Source organism: Triplophysa dalaica, chromosome 4 (genome assembly GCF_015846415.1).
Source record: "Triplophysa dalaica isolate WHDGS20190420 chromosome 4, ASM1584641v1, whole genome shotgun sequence".
Lineage (NCBI taxonomy): Eukaryota > Metazoa > Chordata > Actinopteri > Cypriniformes > Nemacheilidae > Triplophysa > Triplophysa dalaica.
In genome coordinates this window covers 20,686,540-20,712,460 of record NC_079545.1, presented here as the reverse complement: position 1 = coordinate 20,712,460, position 25,921 = coordinate 20,686,540, and the positions used below count along the sequence as shown (strand labels likewise).

The window sequence follows — 25,921 nt, the reverse complement described above, 5'->3', positions numbered from 1 at the left end:
CGTTGCAGGGCCGCTTTAAAGCTGTAAAGCGCTTATCTCACAGGCAAATGCCACCACATCCCTTCTGCCTTGTAAACTCTGACAAAACTATTGTACGTGCTTAAAATTCAATTAATCAAATAAGTTGCCGCAAAAATAACGCTAACTCGTTGCATGTTGCTCTACATATGATGCTCTGCAGACACAACTTGTGATATTTCCTGCACCAGACGTCACAATGCTGATCCGCGAGAAAGACAACATAACTTAGAATAAAAAAAATTGTGGTGTGTTCTGCAACAGGAATTAAACTTAATAAAACGGTCTACTTTTACAACTGAAAGCAGACCATCTGCACTGATTTCTTTCGCATCCACAGACAACCTCCACTAGAATCTTCTTTGTGCCACTAACCAGGGTCAGTTATTTCATAAAAGCCTTAATTAAAAAAAGGTTCAGGATAAGTAAATTAACGTTAACGGTCCATCTCACAGTTAAATGAAAATGTATGTGTAATAAGATTCATTAAAAGGAAGAAAGGAGGCGGGAACCGGCAAACATTTAAACATTTAATAAAGTAATATAACAGCCGGCGGCCCCTCACGGATGACCGCCGGCGAACAAAACATAAATACAAAACACAACAACATAAATATAAACTTAACATAAGTTCGGGCCCGGTCCTCTCTCTTCGACGGTCCGGTCGCTCGTTCCTTTTATATGCTCCCAATCTCCTACGTGATTCGAGCCCGGTGTGCGCACAGCTGGCGCTAATTCACAATTACTCACCGGACTCGAACCACGGTCTCGCCCCGCCTACTCTACTACAGTATGATGCTGCAAATCCCTTAAAATAATCAAACAATCTATATTAACAACAAAAATAATACACAGAAAAGCATGTATGTGCAGCAATAACATCCACAATAGGGCTAATGTGATGTCTTGACATAATATTGCCGTAACAATTGTTGTTATTTTTATTTAAATAGCTCTGTTTACACATTTAGTATAAGGGGGTCCTTGCTCCATGCATCTCTCATCTAAGGGGTCCTTGTCCCGATAAAATGTTGAAGACCCCTGCTTTAAAGGCATAATGACGATGGCTCATGGATCCCTGGCAAAATTTGTAACCACAATTCCACACCGGTTGTCAGGTCTGTCTTCTGTCTTAGTCAATGAATTTGTTTCAATTATCTGATGTCAGACCCATTATAATCCTCTCTTGACTGCAGTTAAAATACTGCATAAAACACATAGCTTTTAGCATGTGCTATGCATGTAATGCTGCTGGTCTTCAAAGCTTAGTTTCAACTATGGTGTTTAGCCTGTTCATTCTAAAGTAAGAATACTCAAATGTTTTTCAAAAACTTTTTGAAGTTTCCATCACTCAATTTCTCTTTCTTTTTGTACTGTTGCTCATATCGGTTAAAGGGTAGTTGTTCTAAATCCTCTCATCAGAGAAGACAGTATTAAGATATATAATCCCTCCAAATTTAAAAATGTCACTTCCACATTTCTGGCTGAATGCATGATGCATATAGTACACAAAACTGGAATCACTTAACAGTTTCGAAGTGGTCATCTGTTTTTTTTTACAAATAAACCAATTTCTTTTTAACATCATTTAACAAATAAAGCAAAGCCATCTGATGGAAGAAGAAAGCTTAAATCAAGATCAGCTAATCAGCGGATTTTCTTAAGTATGCAAGATTCATAGCAGGTCTAGTGTTATGTGCCATTGTAAACACTGTAAACAAGCGGTGTGGCACAGCGGTCTGTTCTTGTATATATATTGATATATCAATATGTTAACGCCTCTTAACATGACGGCAAATCCCTTTATTACTAGAATAATTATTTTAATGCACTTCAGTTTTTATATTATTATTTCCTGTTTGATATATTTGCAAATATATACGTGTTTTGCTTGGAAATAGACTAAAATGAAATATTAGAAATGTCACAGTCTAAGAAAGGCTATACATTGCCAACAGAAGACATCTCCCTGATTAGCTTTACCACCGATCCTTCAGTGCTTTCATTGCATTCAAATGAGTTCCTCTGCACATTTAAAGCCCAAGCATCCCCACAAGCTTTACAGATCTCTGCTCATCTGTTCTCCTGAAGCCAAAGCCACTGGCTCCACCAAGTGCCATGTGTAGACTTCTCTGTCTCTCTGGAATCACTAATTGGAAAACACTGCATGTCAAGTCCAATCGGCGAACTGTCATTGCACAAACAGAGGAAAAAATTAGAGTTTCACTGATAAACAAAAAACAGCAGAATACTTTGTAGCTTTTACATTTGTCCCTGTCTTCTTGTTAGTTAGGCGTGGTGGAAAATTACAAAATGTGTCAATCCACCGATTTGAATCTCCTAGAAGACAAAGAACTGGTGCTGCCAGAGGGATTGATATGGTAAAGGAGAATCAAGTCAAGAATCTTTTGTGAACTGGTTTGGTGATGTCTGGCAGGCATCCTTTGTAAGGCAACCCAGTATCTGCGTGTCTGTGCATGTGTATATATAACGGAGTGTGAAAGGAGAAAAGGCAGACATCAATTTGTGTCCACTTGACTGCAGATCCCTGCCATCATAAAAAACGGTTATGGAGCACCACCTGCACACATTAAAACAGCAAAACCAATAGCAGCACTTTGCAGCTTATAGTGGAATGAAACATTGTAATAACAGAGCCATTTTGGGGATCATCGTTTGTAGTGTAGAGACCTTCAATTCCGGAAGTTTGGTTTGATTCTAAGAGGGAAGTGAGGTGAAATTGTTCATATTCTCTTTTCTTTTCACAAACATGCACGGTTATTTAACGTGTGCATACTGTTAAGAATAGGTGGTTTGACTGCAGATGCAGGCAGGGTTGTATAAAGCTTCAACACTATTGAAACACCATTACAGAGAGTAGGATTCCATAATGTTGCATGCTCATAATATCAATTTAGACATCTTCTGAAACCATTAAATTCAATACTAAACACTATATAAAAGAACATCATATTTAAATGGAACTGTGCTACTCAAAATGCTCTGATGGTGAGCATGTAATCAAAAATACAATCTGTAAAATGTAAAGGTGTTAGCACTCATGTTCCTGATCATACATGGATGTATGTGTTTTAAAGTATGTTGCATTACAGCTTTCCATGGCAACACCACACTCCTCTCCCATTAGATGCAGTGGGAAGATACAGGTTGTGTGGCAAACCCATTTACCTCCACGGCATGAGAACCCTTTCACCCTGACGATGACTCTCCTCTGTGACACCATTGCTCTCAGCCTGGCCTCGGATCAGTGAAGTGTCAGCAGGCAGCACCATAAACTATTACAAACTATGGCTAACATTCGCTTTGAGTGAGAATTTCCTTTTTGTGAGACGTAATCTACATCCTTTCAGAAACTTGAAAATCTTATTAAATATAAAAAAAGGAATCTAATTTTCACAGGAATCTAATACTAAGACCCTTACAATACATGCATTAAGTCAACATTTAGGAAAAATAAACAGACACAAAAATATTTTGAACATGCTCATACTTTATATGTCATCAACAATGCTAATTGACAACAGTTGGTAATTAAAAGGTTACTCAGCCGTGTAATCTCTCTGAGAAAATCAACCGACTATGATTTATGGTAATTCAATGTCTACTTGTGATAAATTTAGTCCTGTGAAAAAAATGGAGATGAAGCATTTTTTATGATCCACTTTTGTTGTATGAAGATTTGAATGGCAACTTTGAAAGTGCTGAGCAAGAAAAAACAAATTGGTTGTTCTTCATCTAGTCGAGTTCTCGCATATTTGTCAACGTATAATGAGATGTTTCTCCTAAAATTCTTAAAGAGGAAATTAAAGAGAAACAAATAAAAGATCTGTAAAAGAAAGTTATATAAAATTGACCAGATAATTTGGTCGCTGTGAAAAGTAAAACCCAAAATGACTAATAAAATCTGCTATTTGCTGTACTTAAATAACACTTAAAATCACCACTAATGGCACACTACATAGCACACTACATAATGACTAAACGTAGGCTATATGTGTACAGTAAAAATAATAGTTTCAGATGGCACAACCATAGATTGCTCATAACCTGTTGAGTAATCATTACATATTTTACACAGATCTAAAAAATTTGATGAAAAGTGTGATGAGATGCTATTGATTGCTTTGCATGTCTGACGATGCTACTTGTAGAAGTTGCTCCATTTGACCTTGACAAAAAGCAGTTTTCATTTTGGTATTTAAAAAAAATCCTTTTGCCTAGAATGGAGTGGTGCAGAGATGACGTATTTTTGTAGTCCATCATGGAAGTTAGCCTCACTGGATCTCAGAACTGAAAGCCTTTGCATTTTCCCATAGACTTTTGGAAGATTACAAAAAATAGGATCTGTGATTAACAAAGGTTTATAATGTTTACATTAAGATGATCAAGATAATCTTAACAAATTTACACAACATTTGTCACTTTTGAGGCCTAAATACAATTGCCAGAAGAAAAAAACATGAGGCTATAAACAGACTACACTTCAGTCGCTCGATATATACAGTAAACGTCACCACCACCAAGCCTCTGACAGCTTTTCAAACGTTACTAAAAAGTGTTTCTTGGTCAGTAATTACTGCATGAATGAATCCCTAGCCATGTTTTTTTTATTTGTGCCCATGTTGCATTATTTGTGAGATTTACTATATATGAGCGATTACATCTAACATTCCCCCCAAAGGATGTAGTCACTTTTAGCAGCTTGTTAGCAACCGCCATTTTTAAGACAAAATTAAGTTTAATTATCAGTGGGGAATAACTGGTGTGTTCTATGTCAAAGATTAAAACGTGAAAATATTAAGATGTGCTGTTAGCTACAGATTTTATTTCAGGGGATTTACCCAAAACCCATTGTTTTTAAACATACACTCTTCAGAAAAAGGGTTCTAAATAGTGGCAATAGCAGAACCCTTTTTGGTGCTATACAGAACAATTTTAATAAGGTTCCTCAAAAGAAACGCCTTGAAAAGGGCTATATCATGATTCTGCTTTTTCTGGTCATCGTTTCTGAGTAGTGTGGCAGAATCATGACAGATCCACAGTTTAGAGTGAGAGAGACCTGGTATTACTTGATATGGCATACTGCGCGCTCTCTTGAGTCTCGTCTATGTCCCCGCCCTCTCGTTTCCTTATTATTGATTTTTAATTAGTTTATGCCCCAAACCTGTTCTCTTGATTTGGTCCCTATATAATGCCCTTGTGTTTTCCGTACTGTGGTGGTTCGTTTTGCCTGTTCTTGGGTAAAATAATTTGTCTAGAGTCATTGTCTTAGTTTATCTGAATTTGCCGTGTTTGTGCATTGGATTACCATCGTTTTGTCATAAATTTAGCCAGTCTAGTTTTAAAAACCATTTCTTTATCAGAAGAACGGAGTGGTTTTAATTGAGGATTTTTTATTAATTAATTAATTTTATATATATTTATCATTTTCTATTTCCTTTTAAAAACAATAAGCAAGTAATACTTTTATTTCCTAGTGGTAGCATCCTTAAATGTCAAGCAACATTAAATATATTTTGTATATATTAATACCTTTCACAATTTTGCATTGTTGCAAAGCAGCTCTACAGAAAAGAAACATATGAGCCCTATACAGGGACAATGGAAAAAGTAAAGAAATAAGTTTTAGCACAAAAGTTTTTGGTCACTCTCATGTGTAAAAATATATGTCATTACAGAAGTTTGGATGAGCTGACTCCTGCGATATGAAAATTTAATAAATATAATGTTTTGCTAAAGACTATTCAACAATTTTGATTACTTACCTTTGAATGGGTCACTGAATTGGGCTCAAGCATTTAGTCAAAGTCAGACCTGCAGTGGTTTAGAGCTTTGCTTACACATGTCTCTGTGAATCATAAGTACTATAAGAACACATACTACTTCCATTTCCAACATGATTTTAACTGTACATTAAATTGCAATAATTTTACTGTGGAAAATATCAACTTTAAAAAGAAACATGAATATATAACCTTTAAAATATTAATTAGGACTCGGTTGTGTGACTTTCTCAGCTCAACTGATGCTTGTTTAACACCACAAGAAATACCTGTCTCTTCCAGGGAAGACTTTGAGAACCCTTGAAGACTTGGAGTACTCAGGAAAATACACAATATTATTGATAAGTGCTGACCAATCCTTATTATATTTTTAAACAAATTATCTTGTATCTACAGGTGTTGAAGTCCACATCCTACTACCATCTCGCAGCTGACCACCGTCGCGATCATTTATTTGCCGTTTTTACCTTTATTGGACAGACAGTTATTTCAGAGAGGACAGGAAGGGAAGTGGATGACAGAGAGGGGTTGGGGTCTGGGAAAGGACCACGAGCCAGGACTCGAACTCGGGTCGCCAGGGACCCACCGGCGCCATATATCGGAGCACAAACCACTCGTCCATTGGATCCGACCCTACGTGACTTTAACGAGTTTGCTCATCTGTCCCTGTAACAGTCAAACAAGATTCAAGTTACTTCTGTGATTTGTGCTCAATACTGCATTTAAGTATGGAGGTAGTTGCACATATGTGTACCCGCTGTTTGTTCAACTCAAATTTCCTGAATTCATCAACAGCACTAATGAACAATTGTAATAAATAATAAATTGTTTATTTAATTTACGTATATGTATCTATGCAAGCAGTGAATAATGCTCTGTACCACATATTCACAGACGTAAGCTACGTTACTGTGATGTGTATTTCATGTTGTGTATTTCAGGTTATCGACAAAATGACAGGTCACATGTTACACAGACATTAAAAGCGTCTTTAACATGCGTATGGTTTTAATACATGTAACGTTATGTCTACTTCGAATACACGTGTGTGCGTGGAACGCTCCTTTAAGCTAGACATATTAAATGCCGCATTTTCACAGCAAAATCCCAAATATACTTAACTACGTAGGATCTTACATGTTAACTTTACGCTATAGCACTTTAACCAATTCGACTGCAACGCAAAGAAACACGTTGTTGGATAGTAATACTCACATTTGAAAACACCTGCCTCGCAGTTCTGCGCCATGCTCCTGTATGAACTTATCCTGTCCCGTGGGCTCATGGGATAGACAAGTATCCCAAGTATCTGTTGCTGGGTACTTCAGAATGTGGGAGTAACCAGTAAGCCATCCGGGAATTTCTCACCTACTCTTTTATGAATACTGAGGATTCGGACATACTGCTCTGTTTTCTCATACTAAATAGTAGGTAAGTAGGCGAATTCGGACGAAACCGTAGTATACTCATATCCAAATCTTGTGAGAAAAAGTGCACCAGCCAGGAAATTCTCGCCTACTGTTTTATGTAGACCGAGGTTTCGTACGTACTATTCGTTCGCCTACTGCTTTTTGCCTACTATACAGTATGGCAGTATGCAATTTCGGAATCATTTACATAAACATTTACACACCAACCGAGCCGCCTTTAAAAACACGTCTCCGCCGGCGCGAAGCTGTAGAGGGGCTACTGCTGGAGTTTGCTTCAGTACAAGGCAGCAAGTAATTTCAGTGTCCAAAACAAGGTAAGAAAAGAAAAGAAAACCTCGACATTGAACATACACTGACCTCATAAGTAATGAGCCGCTTGTTGTCATAAGCAACCGTAAAGAATACCGTTCTGAAACGAAAAACTAACAACTGACACTGATTAGCTTTTCTGTTGAACGCGTTTGAAAATGATAGACAGGGAGAAAGCGCCCTGCAAGAGTGTGAGGGAAATGTAACGCCTCTATACTACTATATTCGGATAATCATGTTCCTAAACAATTGTACTAACATGTGATAAAATGTCATCGGAATTTCCTTATATCAATTCGAGCCCAAATCTGATGTGGAAAATGAAGATGATCAAGTCGATACATAATCTTTGCCAGCGCGACTATAAACACACAACCATATACATCATACAGAGTTTGTGTGAGATAGAAACAAGCTCACATAACAGCAGGGAATGGTAACATAATAAATAAGGCGAGCTCTTTAATTGGCCCTGGTGGAACAGTGTTACGCCACGTCTCGTCGCTACACAACAAAGACAATATAACCAAAATAAGACTAAATAAAAATATATTATAAACACGACATTTGTTGACTCTAGTTGGAACATTATTAATGATTATTATGACTTATGTTGTCCTTTTTCACGTTGCGCACGTGTCCACATTTGCAGATCACAAACACACGACAAACTCAACTCACCACCTCACATACATCAGATTTGAGCGGTCTTAGTCAAATGATGTTACGAAGTGACGTACATTCTAGTGATGGGAAGTTCGACTCATTTTTGCGATTCGGATATTTGAATCTCATTCAGCAAAATGAACGAATCTTTTTCCGACTCATTTCATTCATCTGAGCAGAGTTAAATGAATGTTGCATGTTAAAAGCCAAATTACCACATGACGTTTATATATGCTAGTTTTGATCAGATATATAATAATAAATAACTTACATTGTAGTTAGGGACAAGTTATGAGAAACTGTAGCCTAATTTAATTATTTCCTGATATTCATATAAACTCTGAAACCTGTTCAAGAAACAAAACGGATTACAGCTCAACTCTAGAGACGTCATGCACGAGTCATTCGTTATTTTGCCCATAAAGCATGGAGAATTAAAACATACAGGCTGCATTTACAGAAAACATAAATTATTAGTTCACCTACCGAGTCTTCGGGTTTGAGTCGTTCGTTCTTTTGATTAGATTCAACTTTATTTTCATTACACATATACAAGTACAGTGTAACGAAATGTAGTTTAGGCCTAACCAGACGTGCAATTAGCAAGTGCAGGATATACAGTGTGAATAAATACAGAATACAATATTAGGAAAAATACTATACAATAGGCATGTACTATGAAATTAATTTACAGAAGGAATGTTCTATGAAAATATGACAGTCGGTATAGAACAATATATAAAGAAGGCTATATACTGTGAACATTAATGTACAGCTGGTTATGAACAGATAACAATTTAGACTATACAATAGTGCAAGTGACTTAAGTGTGCATTAATTATAGACATAATTTTGTCACGTGATTTGACGCGTGTTTAATGTATTACATACAAAAATAACTTATATCCTGACTTCCCTTATAAATATTCATGCAGTTTTAACTCCTGTTTTTGGTGCATTTCTGTAAAGTAATGTATTTATAATTCATTAACAATTTTGAGTCACTCATGCAATAATATGCTCTTTTTACTAAAAAGTCTCATGCAGTTAGCAAAGTATATATTAATAGGCAACTTAAATGTGCAATTATTTAATAAGAGATCACTTGTGTGATATATGCATTAGACATAAACACTTACTTTACTAGTGTTACTTAAGTTTAAAAGAATATGTTTATTGCACATATCTTTGATCATTTTATAATATTTCTTCCTATAATACAACATATTAGCACATACTGATGATCCGGGAAGCGGTCACGTCGTTAAAGACTCGGACTCGAAGTCTCCGGTACAGGCTGCATGTTTGCCTGCGGAGCTATTTGACAAAAGAACGGAAGGGCTCGAACCCGATGACTCGAGAGACGAAATTACCATTACTGTTTCTGGTACAAAGTTGCACATCCGCGGTCAACACAAAATGAATAAATCACTATCTAAGACACTCGTTACTACCGAGTCATGTTAAAGATTCGTTCAAAAAGAATCACTAGTACATTCGCCGGGGTGTGGTTACATGAGGCGTTTTTTTCAGGCAGGTCTGGGTTCGCATTCTCTTTTAGAAAGAATGCATCTTTTGTTGCATTTTAGCAATTTTAAGTGTGTAATACATGCATGGGCAACACACCAAAGACAAAGAAAAAACATTTATTCGCGCCATATGACCCCAATATGTAATGTAACAGGGGTATACATAAGTCCACTTCGGAAACCGTAAACAACAACGTAGGTAGAACTTCCTATTTCCTTTTTTTAACTCTGCACAAACGTTTGAACTGAATACAACCAACATTTGTCAAAATGTAAAAAAAAGTATCTTTAAGATTTAATTATGTATTTTAGATTAAAACAATTTTACATTTTTCAAAGTGGACGATAGAAACCATGTTTTTTGGTTTTAAAAACCCCAGTAAACAAATTAAACATGTTTTTGCTGGTTTTGCAAAAAACATTGTTAACCACTGCAGTTTGTAGTACAACAAGGTTAGTTCACTTTTACTATAATAAACTAGAACTGAAAAGGGTTTTTCTTTGGGCCATTCTATGAAATCACTTAAAGCGCTGTCTAGCAAAGGTCCAGATGTTAGCCATTTAATCTTGTTATTAGGAGAAATGCTTAAAATAAGTAGCTTTTTACTTATGCCGGTAGGTTAAGTTTTCATAATTTTGGTTTTACACTTAACATTAAATATTATTCAGCATCATAAACATGTTTGTAGAACAGTGGTTTGATGTTTGTGATACATGAATTGTGGGGTCAAGATAAAATTACAGTGATCCACGGTTTGTTTCAGCTAGTGATTCACGATAAATTATCGCCCATGTCAGTAAATGGTCAATTTCAATGTAAACGGTATCTGCCGATAATAAAATTCAGGCCAGTATATTATATCCAATAAATTATTGAATAATTTCCTTTGGTAGGACACACAGTCAGAGTTAAAATCCAGCACAGTACTTTCTTACTGTCATCATTCATTTTCAGCTATTAGCAAATCTTGAGTAAGATGTCAAAGATAGAAACATTTTCAGTCTCTGTAGTGCTCCACATTAGACAGAAAAACATGAGTTAAGAAAAAAGAGCAGATGAAGGTGGAGCAAGTGTGTGTGCGTACGTGCATGATGTGGGAAGCATTTTTTGTGGCATCTGCTTTTGTCCAGTTCTCTCACTAGATGCTGCTAGCTTGCCCCTTTTCCTCTGCTTGGTGAGCTGAATTCTTTCAAACCATAAATGCAGAATGTGAACAGTATTGCATCGTCAGAAACACTTTGCTTGTCTTCTATATTATCAATATAAACCTCTTAACGTATTCTGTCTAAAGCTCTTACTTTCAAACTATGTTGTACATTGTTCTTCAGTGTCATGTTGCAATGAGCATGGAGAAATAAAACAGCTCACCTGTAAAGGCGTAAAATAAAACTCACATATGTTATACATTTATGCTGGTTTTGTGACAAAAGATTTACACTCATTCGATGTACAGCAGCTCAATTGTCTACACATGTAGATAAAAAGGTCCTCCTCATTCTTAGGTTATTTAAGAACTTCCTCAGTACTTTTCCACGTTTCACCATGAAGGCTGTTCTAAGTATTTTGCTCATTCTTTTCTACCGGTCATTAATACGATGGAAACACCTCCCTCTGTTTAAAGGCATAACATGTGACAGTACACATATTGTAAAGAACATGGTAAATAACATTGCAGCTAAATAACACGTAAGATTGTATTTTATGTTGAGATCTATAGTTTTTACCTTTTAATTTATTTGTCCTAAATGCCCTTAAGGGATTTTTTATAGGTCTTGCAATAGTATTTTGAATTCATAGTCCCAGTTTGAAGATAATATAAAATAGGCTATTTAGGCAGTTTACTGCAATTAACTACACTGGGGCACAGATATTTAAAGAACGGGTAAAGTGAATTTTGAGAATTGTTTCTAAACACATTATTAATGTTAGAGATGTTTTGCTGATACACATTACAAAGACTCAAAATCATGTAGTACTGAATTATGGAGTTAAACCGTTAAACAGTTGTTCACCGATTCTCTGTTCAAGAGTTTTTGGCGGGGCTAAAACGGTGGATCGATGACGCAATGGAGTGTTCGAGCATGCATGGCCCCTCCCCTTTCACTAGAGAGCCTAGCTTCAGGTGTCTGCTCAATCACAAGTTCAGGGTTGTAAGCTTTTCGCAAACGCTTTTAGGCTCTCACTCTGCCCAACTAAACAATTCTCACGCCAAATAACAAGCAAATGTTAATGCAGACAAGAATGGACGGAGGATAGTAACGCAAACGAAGATGGATCACTGCACGTTATCGTGACATGCTTTAGTGAATGAATTATAATGAACAAATTTCGAGACGAGCACGAGTAGATAATCCACCTGGCTGGTTCGCAATCTCAGCATCTACTTTATCCACTCAAGAGAGAACCACTACAAATAGACAAAGCTGTCTGTGTTCACACCTGACTTCTTTTTTTGAAGCTGCTAGCGTACACATGCGCAGTACAAATTAGTATGTCTGCTGTACCAGACCGTCAGAGGGCAGCGGTGAGTTGCAACATTCACAGACCCACTGCAAATTAATGATAAGGAAGTCATTCGCCATTGCAAACAGCAAGGCAAAAAAGAACAACAACGAAACAGTATGGAGAAGGATTTGCTTCCTAGTTTATTGTTCTTGATTTGAGCGGCACACTGCACACATTCTATGTGTGTATGGACCCCAGTGGACTAGTAAACTTTTTCACGCACGTGCGGTTGGGCTGTACGCAGACGGAGTGTGCGGACAACCGCGGACCCTTCTAATGACAAAAAATTGCATCATGCGGAAAGCGCGCAAAGCTGACGTACGGACCATACTTCGGCCTTAAAGCAACAACGAGCCGTTTTGGTGGATGGTTCCCCCATGAAGCACAATTGTCTGTTATCAATTTTGTAAATACTTTCGCTGTATAAGCTTCCACTTGGGCAGCGCAATATACGTATATACGCCGAACAGAAACTGTGCATGTACTAAAGCAGGGGCAGAATACAGGGTTAGGCTAGGGTCACTGCGCTACCGGAATCGAGTACAGCATGTACGGCCTTCCCCTTGATGTGTACTACCATGTCTGGTGCTCCCGCAGGGGTCTCAAGATGGACTATACACCCCGCCATCCACGCATGCCGTAGAGATGTGGGAGTCTCCGTGGGCATGGGTTCGTCTTGATGTGAGATGGCCACCGGGCGGCTAACTGATCATGAGGTGCCCTCCGGAGGTCGCCATGGTGGTGCCATCCTTCGGGGTGGTGCCGCGGCTCTCTCTCCTGTATCCCACGTCCAGGATGCCTCGGCCAGCTCAACGGCCTTGACGAGATCGCTAAGGGTGTCCAGGCCGCTCATCCCCACGGGTCCCCTGAGTTGATTAGGCAGGGAGCGGAGCAGCCGGTCCACGACGACTCGTTCCGCCACCAGCGTGGCTGTTGGATTCCCCGCCATCAGCCACAACTGATCCAGGCGTGACATTTTTGCGGCCTGAATTCGGATAGGGGCATTCTCTTCGTATCGCCACTGCTGGAACCGCTGGGCAGCACAAACTGGGGAAATTCCTACGCGGGCCAGAATTTCGTGCTTCATATGGTCATAGTCGCTGCCGTCTAACGAGGACAGGGAGTAGTACGCCTGCTGCGCTTCACCCGTCAGGTAGGAAAATAGAAGAATGGATAAGTGAAAAGTGCAGTTTCGTGTCTCTGGTATTCACCTTAAGAGGGTGCAGTCGTCATGGATTTCGGTGCGGGGTATCCGGTCTTCCCCTCGGAGCTGAAAGGCTTAGGCGCTGGTCTTTGCGAGGGACAGAAAGAACATACATTAGTTCCTACAATTCAGAGGTATGACTCCTCAAGTTTTCTCCGTGAGACGCTTTAAAGGGTATCGCTGTATGGTTTCCATGGCGACGTTCTCCTGTACAAATATAATATATTATCGTATAAAACTGTTTCGTAACAATTTTTCTTAGCCCCTTATTCGACAATTCTCCCAGAAAAAACATGCGGCACACCCACGCGGCATCAAGGAGGGCAGGAGAAGGAGCATGCGCAGACCTCACTCAGGTGTTTGTTTCTGATATGTGGAGTTGTCCCAAGACTAAAAGGTGCTGGACATGAACCGCATGCAGTGAGTGAAACTGATGTCTGTTTTGTTGGCAATAGGTGCACACGTGCTTTAGTTCAGCCTACCCCTCCACCCGCAGTGGCCGTATGGTTTCAGAAACAATCGTACAGCTGTATCTATCTTTTATAAATGTGATCAAACTAAATACTCTTCAAAGATACGAAGTATGCAATATTACTCTATGGGTACTCAAGATTAATTTGAGATTGGCAGAAACCGCATGTTTTGCCTGCTTTAAAAAAATCCCATTAAGATATGATTGTGGCTCTTCAGGTGAATATTCTTTTGCATTAAGATTCACTCCAGTTCCTTTAAAAGGCTTCCTATATTAATGTCACATCCAATTAGCGTAATGTTTATTGATAGTTTTTCAAACCTAGGCTCATAGAATCAGTACTTTAAGAATTGAGTTCATGAGGATACTGGTGCGAACTGCGAACCACCATTTGATTATTACAGCAGGGTTTTCCTGCCTTGAAAATTAGCGGTAACCCAGGTTGATTTTCAGACCGCCAAAACAAAGTTATTCAAACACAATAAATTTCATTGAGCAGAAGTTTCACCAAAATGCATTTAAGTGCAGATGCTGCTATGCCCAACGGAAAAATATAAACAGAGTACTAATATGAATTTGGCCATTTTTAGCGTTAATTTACTTAAGGCGGGACTTCTTTGAGTGTTTAATTTCCCCCCATTCATAGTAAAAAAAATTTTAAAATTTTTTAAATAACTTTGCTCCTTTTTATTTGTAAATGAACACGTTAGCTATTATTTTGTATTTATTTAAATCTTTGTTATCGTTGTTATTTTCTTTTTAGAACTAAATTATTCAAATAAATTGCTTGTATAAAATGTATTCACAGACAAACATACTCTCATTACTATGAGATAAAACCAGGAAAAACATTATGGCAGTAACTTCTTAGCCCTTTATTTAACCAGGTCAAAAGAACATTAGAGATAAAAATGGTTTTATAGAAAAACAGAGGTGGTCAGGCAAATATCCATGAGCGAAACAAAACATGGGAGTTATTCCATCCCATGTTAATCCAGTAGATTGACTAAATCTCCCAGCCATCTGGACCCCTGAGTGCATTCACGATAGTCTTTTTTATTCTTTTTCTCTCTCTGTATGATGTAATATTTTCAGATAAGCTGAGCTCACATCACTTCCTCTTTTGCAGCTGCCCTCATGACAGTAATTCTCTAATAGTAATGACGAGATTATAATGGCCGTTGCTTTAGAAAAGATGTGCTTCAGATCTTTTATTTGGGGCCCATGATTCTACATTGCTATGTGTTGATCATGGCTCTATTACGGTTCTGCTGTATGTAATATGACCACTTCAGTACTACTGCAGTAAAAACCAGCATGGCTGATCTAGTGGCTTAGTGGGGTGTGGTTTCAATAAAGAAACTCCCCTTTAAACAAAAATGCACCCTAACCTGGTCACATTATAAATAAACTATGGAATAACCTATTTAAAAAGGCAGTGTGTTTGTTTCAGAGGCCCGTTCATAATAATATATGTACAATGAGTGGCATGAATTTGGAGACACTAGGGGCACTGTTTAAAATCTAAATTTATTCCTACAGTTTAATAAATAATGTTTATGGTAAATTCAACACATTGGACTGCTGTTATGATGTTAAAAATGATAAGGGAAAATGTATTACCACAATATATTAATACTACTGTTAAATTATTTATCGCTATGTAAAACTTAGCGGTAGTTTTGCAGCAGGTTTAACAGTAATTTACCAATTTATAATTATGTTTTAAACATAAACTTACCTAGTTCTATACTTTCTTTTATAAAACAAGAGTCTAAATATCTACGATCACTTTTCTTGTTGTGTAAATGTATTGTTATTTAATAAGTTTAAATTTACTAGAGAACAAGACAAAAATGCTTATGAAGAATGCATTTTTTTGCAGTGTTGCCGTGCTAAATCAAAAAATTAGACCAGTATCTTCTTGCTCATTTTAAAGTGTTTTAAATTTAATTAAAAGTAAAGTTTAACTAAAAATTTACCTGAAAATAATAATAATAAGAAAGTAGTTATTAATTAAATCTACAGTAAGTAACTGGCAGACCTGCTGCAAAACTACAGCAAAGTTGTGGGTATTTGGACTACTCTTTGTAAATGTTTGCTTTGTTTAGAGTTGCTTAACAGATTTTTTGGGGAAATAAAACTGTGTGTATATGAAATTTGAAACTATGATACATATTACATTTCATTACAGTTACTATACCACTAGTCCAAATACCTACATATATAAAGTGCAGTCTAGCACAGGTTTTTTTTTTTACTTCATGATGCCCTCAAATAAGATTAATATTTTGTTAGGACCCCCTTTCTACAATATGATTATTTTTATTATTTCTTAAAGAATGGATAAATAGCTAATGTGATTTTATAAAGACAAATTGTTTCCAAACTTAAATAGTTTGCTACATCGTAGATATAGAGACATTCAGTTCAAATGTTTGTGTACTGCAACTCTCACTTTGAGTGTGAAAAAGAAACTATATGAGAAAAGACTACTAGATAGGTACAAATATAAACAATTATTGAAACTATACATGTATAAAACTGAAAAAAATTAGACTTACAATTATGCTTTATCTTTTTCCCTTAAAACATTCTGGGGACCCCCTGCAGCCTCCTGAGGCCCCCAGTTTTAAAACCCAAGATCTAACAAATAAAATCACATGTATAGTAAACAGTCAATTTTAATGATACAATTTGTTGACCTACTTAAATAACAGCCCATCAGACAGTGAAGGTTATGTCTGTCAGGTTCACAGTAAGAAGCGAAGACTTAATAATTCATGATTTGGGATATGCCTTTTCTCTTTTCTGTTTGGGGTCGGTGGGCTGGGAGTAAATATCTGTGTTATCAATGTTTCATGAGCACTCTATTGCTCTACTTCAGCTTCTTTGAGTAGAAGACTTACTACAAGCTCTGTGTACTATAATGCCTTAAAAACAACCGAGATTGACACATTTATTTTTTGTTGTTGTTGTTTTCTATTCACCTTCTATTTTACACTACTTAATTCCAGATTTTTTCAGATTATAGTTTTTGCTTCAGTTTCTTCCTAGCTTTGTGGTATTTTCTCTCTTTAACCTTATTCATCATTCAGCACCCCCCCCCCCCCACTGTAACCGTAAACTTAACTTCAAAATAACTCCAGTTCTTATCAGAAGGCACATGCCTGAGACGCTGCAGAACATCAGCAGCTCCATTCCACAGTTTAACAGAATGATGACACACTCCACTTGATGGGAATAAGGCTGTGCAACGATGGTGAGGTCATTCTCACATGGGTGCTTGGATGACCAAACATGTGATCATCACGCTGCTAGATGGGTTCAAGAGGCAAGCTCTTGTGCCTAGGTCAGAACTGTGCCAGATATTTTTATTTTCAGATGCTCATACTCATCCTATTTCTCATATGGTTATAAGAATAACTGTTTACATCATTTTTCCATGCAAATTCATGACCAGGGATGCAAACTAAATTTGTGCTTATATAATTCGTTTTTGTTTTAAGGGATGTGGGGGGGTTTATAACTTTGTTTTGGGGATGTTCAATTATGTTAAATATATTTAAAAAATATCTAATATCTTCTCTAATGAGTTTATGTTAATATAGGCTTATGTAAAGGTCAATCTTAGGTTTACAGTGAGGTGTGTTTCTGTAGTAATATAGAGGAGGCTCTGGTTCAAAACATAAATATTATTGAGTGTGCTTTAAAACAAAATGAGATGAGAAACCTGATGGTATAAAATCACCATGCAACGCATATGACACAGAATATGATAAGTACAGAAGTTTATGCTACTGCATGATGTTGTTTTGGGTAATCATTTGAATTAGATATCATTTGAAATGCCGTTTTTTACTTTAATTAAAGCTGCACATTTTTTACATGTTTTCCTTTTTGTAAGAACCTTCAGAAACATAAAGAAAATTAATTGTAATAGATACAAAATTATCAAATGTTTTTTGTAGCATGTCTTGCTTAGTGCTTTGTTATCCTAGTCTCCTTTGAAGATTTTTTCCCTTTATGGTTTTATAAAGAAATTCACGATAAGCGCCTGTGACTTTCTTACACAGTGTAACGGTGCAAGTAAAATTGTGAGTTTCTGTAGGATCCAGTCTTTGCCCGATTTGGTAGTTAGCATTCGGATTTCACAGTTGCTCCATCTATGTTCACTCAAATGGTTTATATATGGACTGCAGGGCCCCAAGCGTATGTTTCTGTATGTTCCCTGAACAACACACTTGGGTTGCATCTTGCATCCTGGGACTGTTTGACTGATCTGATTCCTATCCAGCTCTATCCTATCTTGGAAAGTATGTACACTTGTTTCTTCGTGATTAGATGGCTTTCTGATCAGTAAAAATTCACAACATGGCATGAAGTGTAAATATTCCTTGGACTCCTTGCCAACAATGTTTAAGCTAGGCAAGTCACTGTTTACCTTGTGTTGGGGTTAGCGATATTTAGACAAGCCTTTTTAGCTTTGTTTTAACATGACACCAAATCTAGAACTTTTCAGTCTTGCAGTATGGCTAATGGCAGGAACTTCTTGTGGTTCCACCCTTTACATTGATGTACATCTGAGCAGGTAAAAAACAATCAGCATGTTCGATCTGACAACTTACTTGATCCTGCAATTACCAGTGGTGCTGCTTGGCACTGTACAATAATAAATTAAGTTTAAGCATTTGTTTACTTAAGCATTCACCTTTTTCACTCACTCTATGTTTAATCATAGATAAAAATAAAACACTAACACTTTCACGCAAAGTGGAGCTGTGTGGGAGTGCAGCTAGACAGTTCATTCTTGGGTGAGAAACGCAGCTGTAGCAAAACCGAGAAGTAGTGAGAGTGGGAACCCTAAACTAAATGCATTACGCAATGAGTTCAGATCGGTTTTTTTATGCTTGAAATCGGTGAGCTCAACAGGGCCCCCATCACACAAATTCAGTAAGATGTCTAAGGCCACGTTATTTTACTTAAATTAAAAAGCTGCTTAAGCTTTAAGTTAAGTAATTTAAATTTAAATGATATTGAACTGAACAAAAAAATCTGGTTGTACTCTATATTACAACTCAAAAGGAGTCAAAAGTTGACTCAGAGAGCTCATTTGGGCTGATTCAGGCTGTTTCACTGTATTTTAAACCGCAGCAGACGACGATAAATTATCCTCCTTTCTCTATTCAAAAAACCTTTTCATATAGTATATAAAATAGACTTATAGGGTGAATGATATATGTAGGTGTGCAATCACAGACGGCAGCATTTTACATGCACAAGCTATACATCATCCTGGGCATATCCAGTTATTTCCCCTATTCCTGACTTACGTGGAAGGAATGAATATGGAAAAACATGTAGATTTTGTGATATTCCTCTCATTTGGCTTAGAATACAATCCGGATCTGCATATAAGCATAAAAATAATGGAGAATGCTGTGGGGTGCAAAATGAACCAGAGGAGGGAGAGAAAGAGCGACGGTTGCGGGGATAACGGAGACAGAGGGAAAGCGCGAGAGAGAGAGAGAGAAACATAGCGAGGGAGGGAAGAAAGCAATGAAGGGATCTTGAAATTGTGCGCTAATAAAATTCGAGGTCATTTACATCTGAGATGGGATTGAGTGGCAGGCGTTACCATGGCAACATTCCCACGGGTCTTCAAGCGTTCGGCACTCCCTGACAGCGGCAGAGAGAAAGGCAGAGAGAAAGAGAATGAAGGGAAGGAGGGTGCCCGTTATAAGGAGAGACAGCAAAGGAGAGGCATCGCGCAAAGGGGTACTGTGGGGTTCAGGCGAGATAGGAAGAAATAGGCAGCAGAGGACGTGGCACAGGCACACACAGAGAGAGAGACTGACTGCATGGCAAAGCCTTCAATTTTTAATCAGCATGCACCAGGAGGCAGACACACTGAAGGAGTGACTTAATAATGCACAATTAAATTAGAATCTAGGCCCAGAATACAGTCTGAACCTTTTAGTATGTGACTCTCACTCATTTGTTCTCATTCTTGTTCTCAAATTCCTGCTCATTCTTGCCCTTAATCACCTCTTAAGTTTCTTATTCACTCATCTCGTTACTTTGTCACTCCTTTATTTCCCCCTTTCTTGACCCTGTACACTTTTTCCTTAGCTCATTTTTTGCCACACACTCCCTCGCTCACTCACTCACTCACTCCATTTCATTAGCACGGCAATGTTTGAAAATGTTAACTTTAAAAAGTTCTTTTTTAAATCTTTTATACAAAGCGACTAACAAATGAGGCGTAACAATGGAAGTTTCAAGAACAAATGGTTTCAAAGCCTAAACGGTGACGTCGAAGCAAAAACGGTGGATTACAAGACTGTGTTTGTACTACTCAACATACTTATTAACATTTCCTCAGAAAACTCTAGATATTACTGCACCACTATGACCAGCAGAGGAGACACATTATTTACATACGACAAATTCTTACACAGATAGGCTGACAATAGATAGTTACAGTAGATTTTCAGACTTTCAGGGGTAAAACTAGGGTATGTTGGTATGCAGGTGCGTTGAGTTACTTTACAAAATGACGTCGCCTGCTACTGTCCTGGCATGCATAATAAAGATCCATGTGAATGCAGATGGTCTTTACAATGTTGTTGTGTAATTTTAATAAATAAGGGTATGATACAATAAAATGATTTGCCTATAACAAAAAAATCAAATATTGTTGAAGACAACTAATCAGTAAGTAATAAAATAAGATCAAGTAATCAAAGATTGTGGATTTGCATAGACAAATGTAATTAGTTCATTTCAGGTATTTTAGATTGGTCTAATAATAGTAGTTATCATCAGGTACAGAAATGAAATAATGTAAATACTTCATAGTCTTTACTATATTAAATATAATATTGATTTAACCTTACTAAAGTTATCATTTAATCAGTGAAGAGCAGTGAGTGTTTTTTGTCTTCGTTCTTTGAAAGAGAACTCAAATCAGTATTTTGTGCGTTGTTTAATGCGACATTGCGGCCTCGCGTATCTTAAACAGCACGTGAGACACAGCTGTATGATTATTTCTGGAAAAACACGAGATACTAGAGATGGGACTAGTGGGGAGAGTGGGATGGGACTACAGCACGAGCAAGAAACTCATTATCCCTTCGTGTTTAGTACATTATGCACGTAAACAATGATTACCAACAAAACACAGACGTATGACTTAGTTTGACTTACCGCATGCAGTTCATGTCGATCTTTTAGCATTGGAACCGCGCCATCTATCAGATTCAAATGATCTCCAAATCCAGCGTTATACCCACCCTTTAAATAACATCCATCACTGAAATGCCGTGAAGAAACAGACACACCTAAACTTCACTACCTCAAGAGTTACGAGCTGCAGTGCAGCGCAGCCCATCTTGACGCAGCGCAGATAATCTTGATGGTAAGCGGATGTTTCTCATCGGTTGGCTGGTGGGTGGGCTCTTTCACCTCGCCCTGCCATGCTATTGGCTAATAAAAGGAAAAGGACGACACAGGGATCCAGAATAAGATAAAACTTTCTGATACAAGTTGGTGTGCTGTTGGAGTGTATCAAGCACAGAAATACTACGTCATACGTCCAACTCGTTTTTTAACAAGTTGACCATGTTACGTGTAACAGTGTAAAGAAGTCAGAATGCATGACATAGCATGATAGCTCCGCTTTAAATAGGCAAGTCTTAAAATCTTACCAAATATCATTTTCAATGACGATACATCACTGGCCAGATCGGGCAAGTGACAGTCCTCTCAACTGGCCCGAGGATTTCCCATAGTGGCCCTGTTGCAATCAGGCTGTCCTTAATGTCGAGCCCTGCAATGGAACCCATTATAATTTTACATTTTGTCCACACTGGACGTGGCACAGTGCGACATGTCAAAGCCATTAAGAGATATTTATCTGGTGTAGACATGCTGTTATTGAACTGTCTGTCCTTTTAGGACTAACTTGAATCAGATCTGGGTTCAAAATTAACAATTGGTTAATGGGTTACTGGCTAAATTACTTTTTCAAAAATTTAACCGAAGTTGACTTTTAACATAATACCTTTTAACTTTAATACATAGATATGTTACAGAAGGTGATTGTTTAACTGTTTGACCTCAAGAATTCTTCTCATTTGAACAAATTGAAATATAAACAACATTCTCTTTTGAAATATGTATGGGTGACTCAATGACACATCTTTTTTTAATATAAATTCACTAGGAGAAACCACCAAACTGACTCCCACAATCTACTCATCAGCACTGCACTTTATCTCCCACTAGCATGCACAAACAATAAGAAATCTAAAACGGTCAGACGATTTTATACACTGTCTTACTGTAATACCACAATACATACAAATCACTGTACACTATCACATTGTGTGTACATTTGCTACTGTGTAGATATATGTAAATGATTTGTCATCATTATCTGTACACTATGCACATTGTGTACATTTGCTGCTGTGTAGTTATATGTAAATATGTTTATTTAATTATACTAATTTTCAGTTCAGGACCCACCTAGACAGCTATAATCTATCTATCCAAAATATTTTTAAAGTAGAGTAGATTTATTTTCCCTAAATAGAATAAATTGAATATGAGCTGCAATACCAAACTATCTAATAGTAAAAGATCAAAGCTATTGTCATTGCTACTCATTAACTGGACAAAACTGTTTATTTGTGTGTAATTCAACAGCCAAGTGCCTTTTCACGACCCACCTCATGCCACTGTGCGACCCACAAGTGGGTCCAGAACCACAGTTTGAAAACCCCTGCGTTATACTATGGTCAAACACTTGTACATAAATGTTTATTATGTAAATGTCTACAGGAAAATGTCTATTGTAAAGTATTGTAATTCTTTTTTACTTGTAATCTACAATTCTGTCTCAATTCTGTCATACTGGCATGTTGGTCGGAACTGCACACAAGTTTTTCACCTACTGTTGCCCTTGTGTATATTGTTGAGTGACAATAAAGGGCTTAGATTTGAAATTTTCCTTGTCAAAAAACAACAACAATCGTTAATGTCTAAGAGGAGGTTCACACCAAACGCGAATTAAGCATTTTGCTTGAGTAAATTACATACAAAGTCGATGCAAAGACGCAAACAGACGCGAACTAATGGCCGGCAGTGCGAATGATGCAAATCGGGCAGCGCAATTGCTGTGAACACACGTCAATCTCTTCTTTCGCAAAGGTTGAAAACATTTGTCAGATCGCGTCACTCACGCGATAATGACAAACTTTTCCCTCGAGTAATAAAAAGCATGAAACCTGATTGTTCACGTTTAGTGTGAACCCAGCATAAGTATCTATATCTTTCAAATATCTATTCTAATGTAAAAAAAAGCAGAAATATTTATAGTAGAGGCAGATGTTGTCTGGAAAAGTTGATTAAAGACTCTGCACGAGATTCATTAGCAAAGAAAGAAGATAGTTATACTGTGGACGGGTAGCATATAGATATTGATATTCACTCTCACATAAAACCTGTAAAACTGGACATGTTTTTCTCATTACTGAAACAGTAATCTATATGACTTGCATGCTGGCTAATTAAAGTAGTGGATGAGAGTGGCGAGTAAGAGTGGATGGATCGATCAGCAGTCCTGCTCTCATGTGTCTGTGAATATTAGGGCCCTGATTCCTCCACAGTCTAGGGGGCCTCAGTGATGTGTGGAGCTGCTTCACTTTGTCCCTTCCTTAATGGCTGCCCTGCACGCACACAAATAGCCATCAGACAACAATGAGAGCCATGATCCTTTGACGCCATCTGTCACTGGAGGGTGTGTACGCACAGGCTACCGAAACCAGATAAAAAAACACACACACACACACATACATACAGGCTGGAGGGAAGGCAGACAAGTTGTTATGGTTAGAATATGTAGGGCAGGAGGACCAGTATAATTTCTGATCTTTTTAGTGTAACTGCATTTCCAGGCCTGAATTTCTTATTTTGTGGTTTCAAAAGTAAGTACATACAGTACTAAAAAGACAGTTCACCCAAAAATAAAATCTGTCATCAAATCTCTGTACATTTCTTTGTTCTGATGAAGACAGAGAAATATATTTGAAATAATGCTTGCAACAGTTCTTGGCCACCATTGACTACCGTAGTAGGAAAAACGACAATGGTAGTCAGAAGTGCCCCAGTTTGCTTTTCCCACATTCTTCAAAATATCTTCTTTTGTGTTCAACAGAACAAAGACATTTATAAAGCATTTATTTCTACTATATTAGTCAATGGTGGACAAGAACTGTTTGGTTTCAAGCAATCTTTCAAATATCTTTCTCTGTGTTCATCAAAATTTATACAGGTTGATTCATTACAAAATCTTTTTTTGTGAAGAGTATCCCCTTAAAATGAAAGCTCTTGAAATGCTGTCATTTTACACAAATAATAAATTTTAAGCAAAGAATGAATGTCTATTCTTTTCCATTTAAAATTCACTTTCAGTTTGAACATATTGGCTTTTCCTAGTTCTCAAAGTCTTCAAAAAATGTCAGCAGCTTTGTTGAAGTGCTCAAAATCGGTTAGCGCAAAACAGTCTTGATTTGAAGTTTTTTTCTACTAAGCACTTTGTCGTTGTGCATGTGGTTTGACATGCCACTGTATAAGCGGCAGTGCCTTATTTCTGTAGCTGTAGTATGATTAGAATGTGATCAAATATGTGATTTTTTTATCACAGGAAAGCTTCAGCTGAACTTTGGTGAGAAATCTGTACTCTGGAATGAATATGGATAGATAATTGTACAGTGGTAAGTGCTTTTGTACTCACTGCTGATTTTGGTGCAGAGAATGCTGTGATGTATCTGGCAGCGCAGTAAATTCATCTAAAACAATTGGATGGGCACATTAAAATGATTTACGGGCTGGACTTTGCCTGCGGGCTGGTAGTTGACGAGCTCTGATCTAACATATCTCCTCATCTTTTGAAAAAAGCAGAACTAAATTTATTGTTATATAGCAGACACTTGTTATTCAAGTTATTTACAGTACATTAATTGCAGGTACAGCTCCCCTTGGTGCAGTCTGGGGTTACAGACCAAGATTACAATTATGATAGATGTCTCAGGCTCTCCAGGTTATGGGATGCATGTTTATAGAATCAAACTTTTTTTTTTAATTCTTAAAGGGGTCATATGACACGTCTAAAAAGCATATTATTATTTGTCTTTGATGTAATGCAATGTATATACACAATTTAAGATAAAAAAAACGCTGTATATCTTCCACATACCGTGCGTGTTTGTATCTCCTCTTTGCTCCGCCTCACTGAAACGTACAGATTTTTCTTACAAAGAAAAAAAATGTAGCTCTGAAAAGTGGGGTGTGCTATGGTTGGCAAGTTAACCAGTGCATAGTGATTGGACGAATATTGCAAGCGCGTGACGGAAATGTAGCGATTGTGCTGACACCTTACTTACGTATACATTTGGGCGGTCTAAGTCAACTCATATCACGAACAGACGTAGATTTGTGGGTGTGTGGTTACACGAGGTGTTTCAGGCATGTCTTGGTGAGCATTCGCTTTTAGACAGAATGCATCTTTTGTTCCAACACTTTAGGATTTACGTGTCTAATACAAGCATTGTCAACTTTTGACACACCAAAGACACAGAAAAACACGCATTTGCGCCATTTGACCCCTTAAAAGGAGGCATGCAACGGTGTTTCATGCATTCTGACTTATTTACAATGTTAAACATGCAGGCTTCTCATGCTTAAAATGGTCAACTTGTCAAATAATGAGTTGGACGTATGGCGTAGTATTTCTGTGCTTGAAACACTCCCCCAGCACTCCAACTTGTTTTGTAACAGGGTTCGTATTCCTTTTATTGGGCAATTTTCCCCGGAAAAGCACAACAAGGCGAAAGAAAGAGCCCACCAACGCGTCAACCGACGAGCGAGCCACGCTTACCATCAACACTATCTGCGGTGCATCAGGATTGGCTGCGCT

General features: G+C 37.6%; 1 long non-coding RNA gene across 2 annotated transcripts; it reads right to left on the bottom strand.

The window, feature by feature from the left end:
* Positions 1–535: 535 nt before the first annotated feature.
* LOC130420043 (uncharacterized) lies at positions 536–21,823 on the bottom strand. 2 transcript variants are annotated; one of them, XR_008906571.1, is made up of 3 exons: positions 21,648–21,823; positions 21,148–21,426; positions 536–13,553 (listed from the first exon to the last, which is right to left on the bottom strand). It is a non-coding gene; the product is annotated as an uncharacterized LOC130420043 (long non-coding RNA). The 2 variants fall into 2 exon arrangements; XR_008906572.1 differs by having other exon boundaries at positions 21,296–21,426.
* Positions 21,824–25,921: the final 4,098 nt, after the last annotated feature.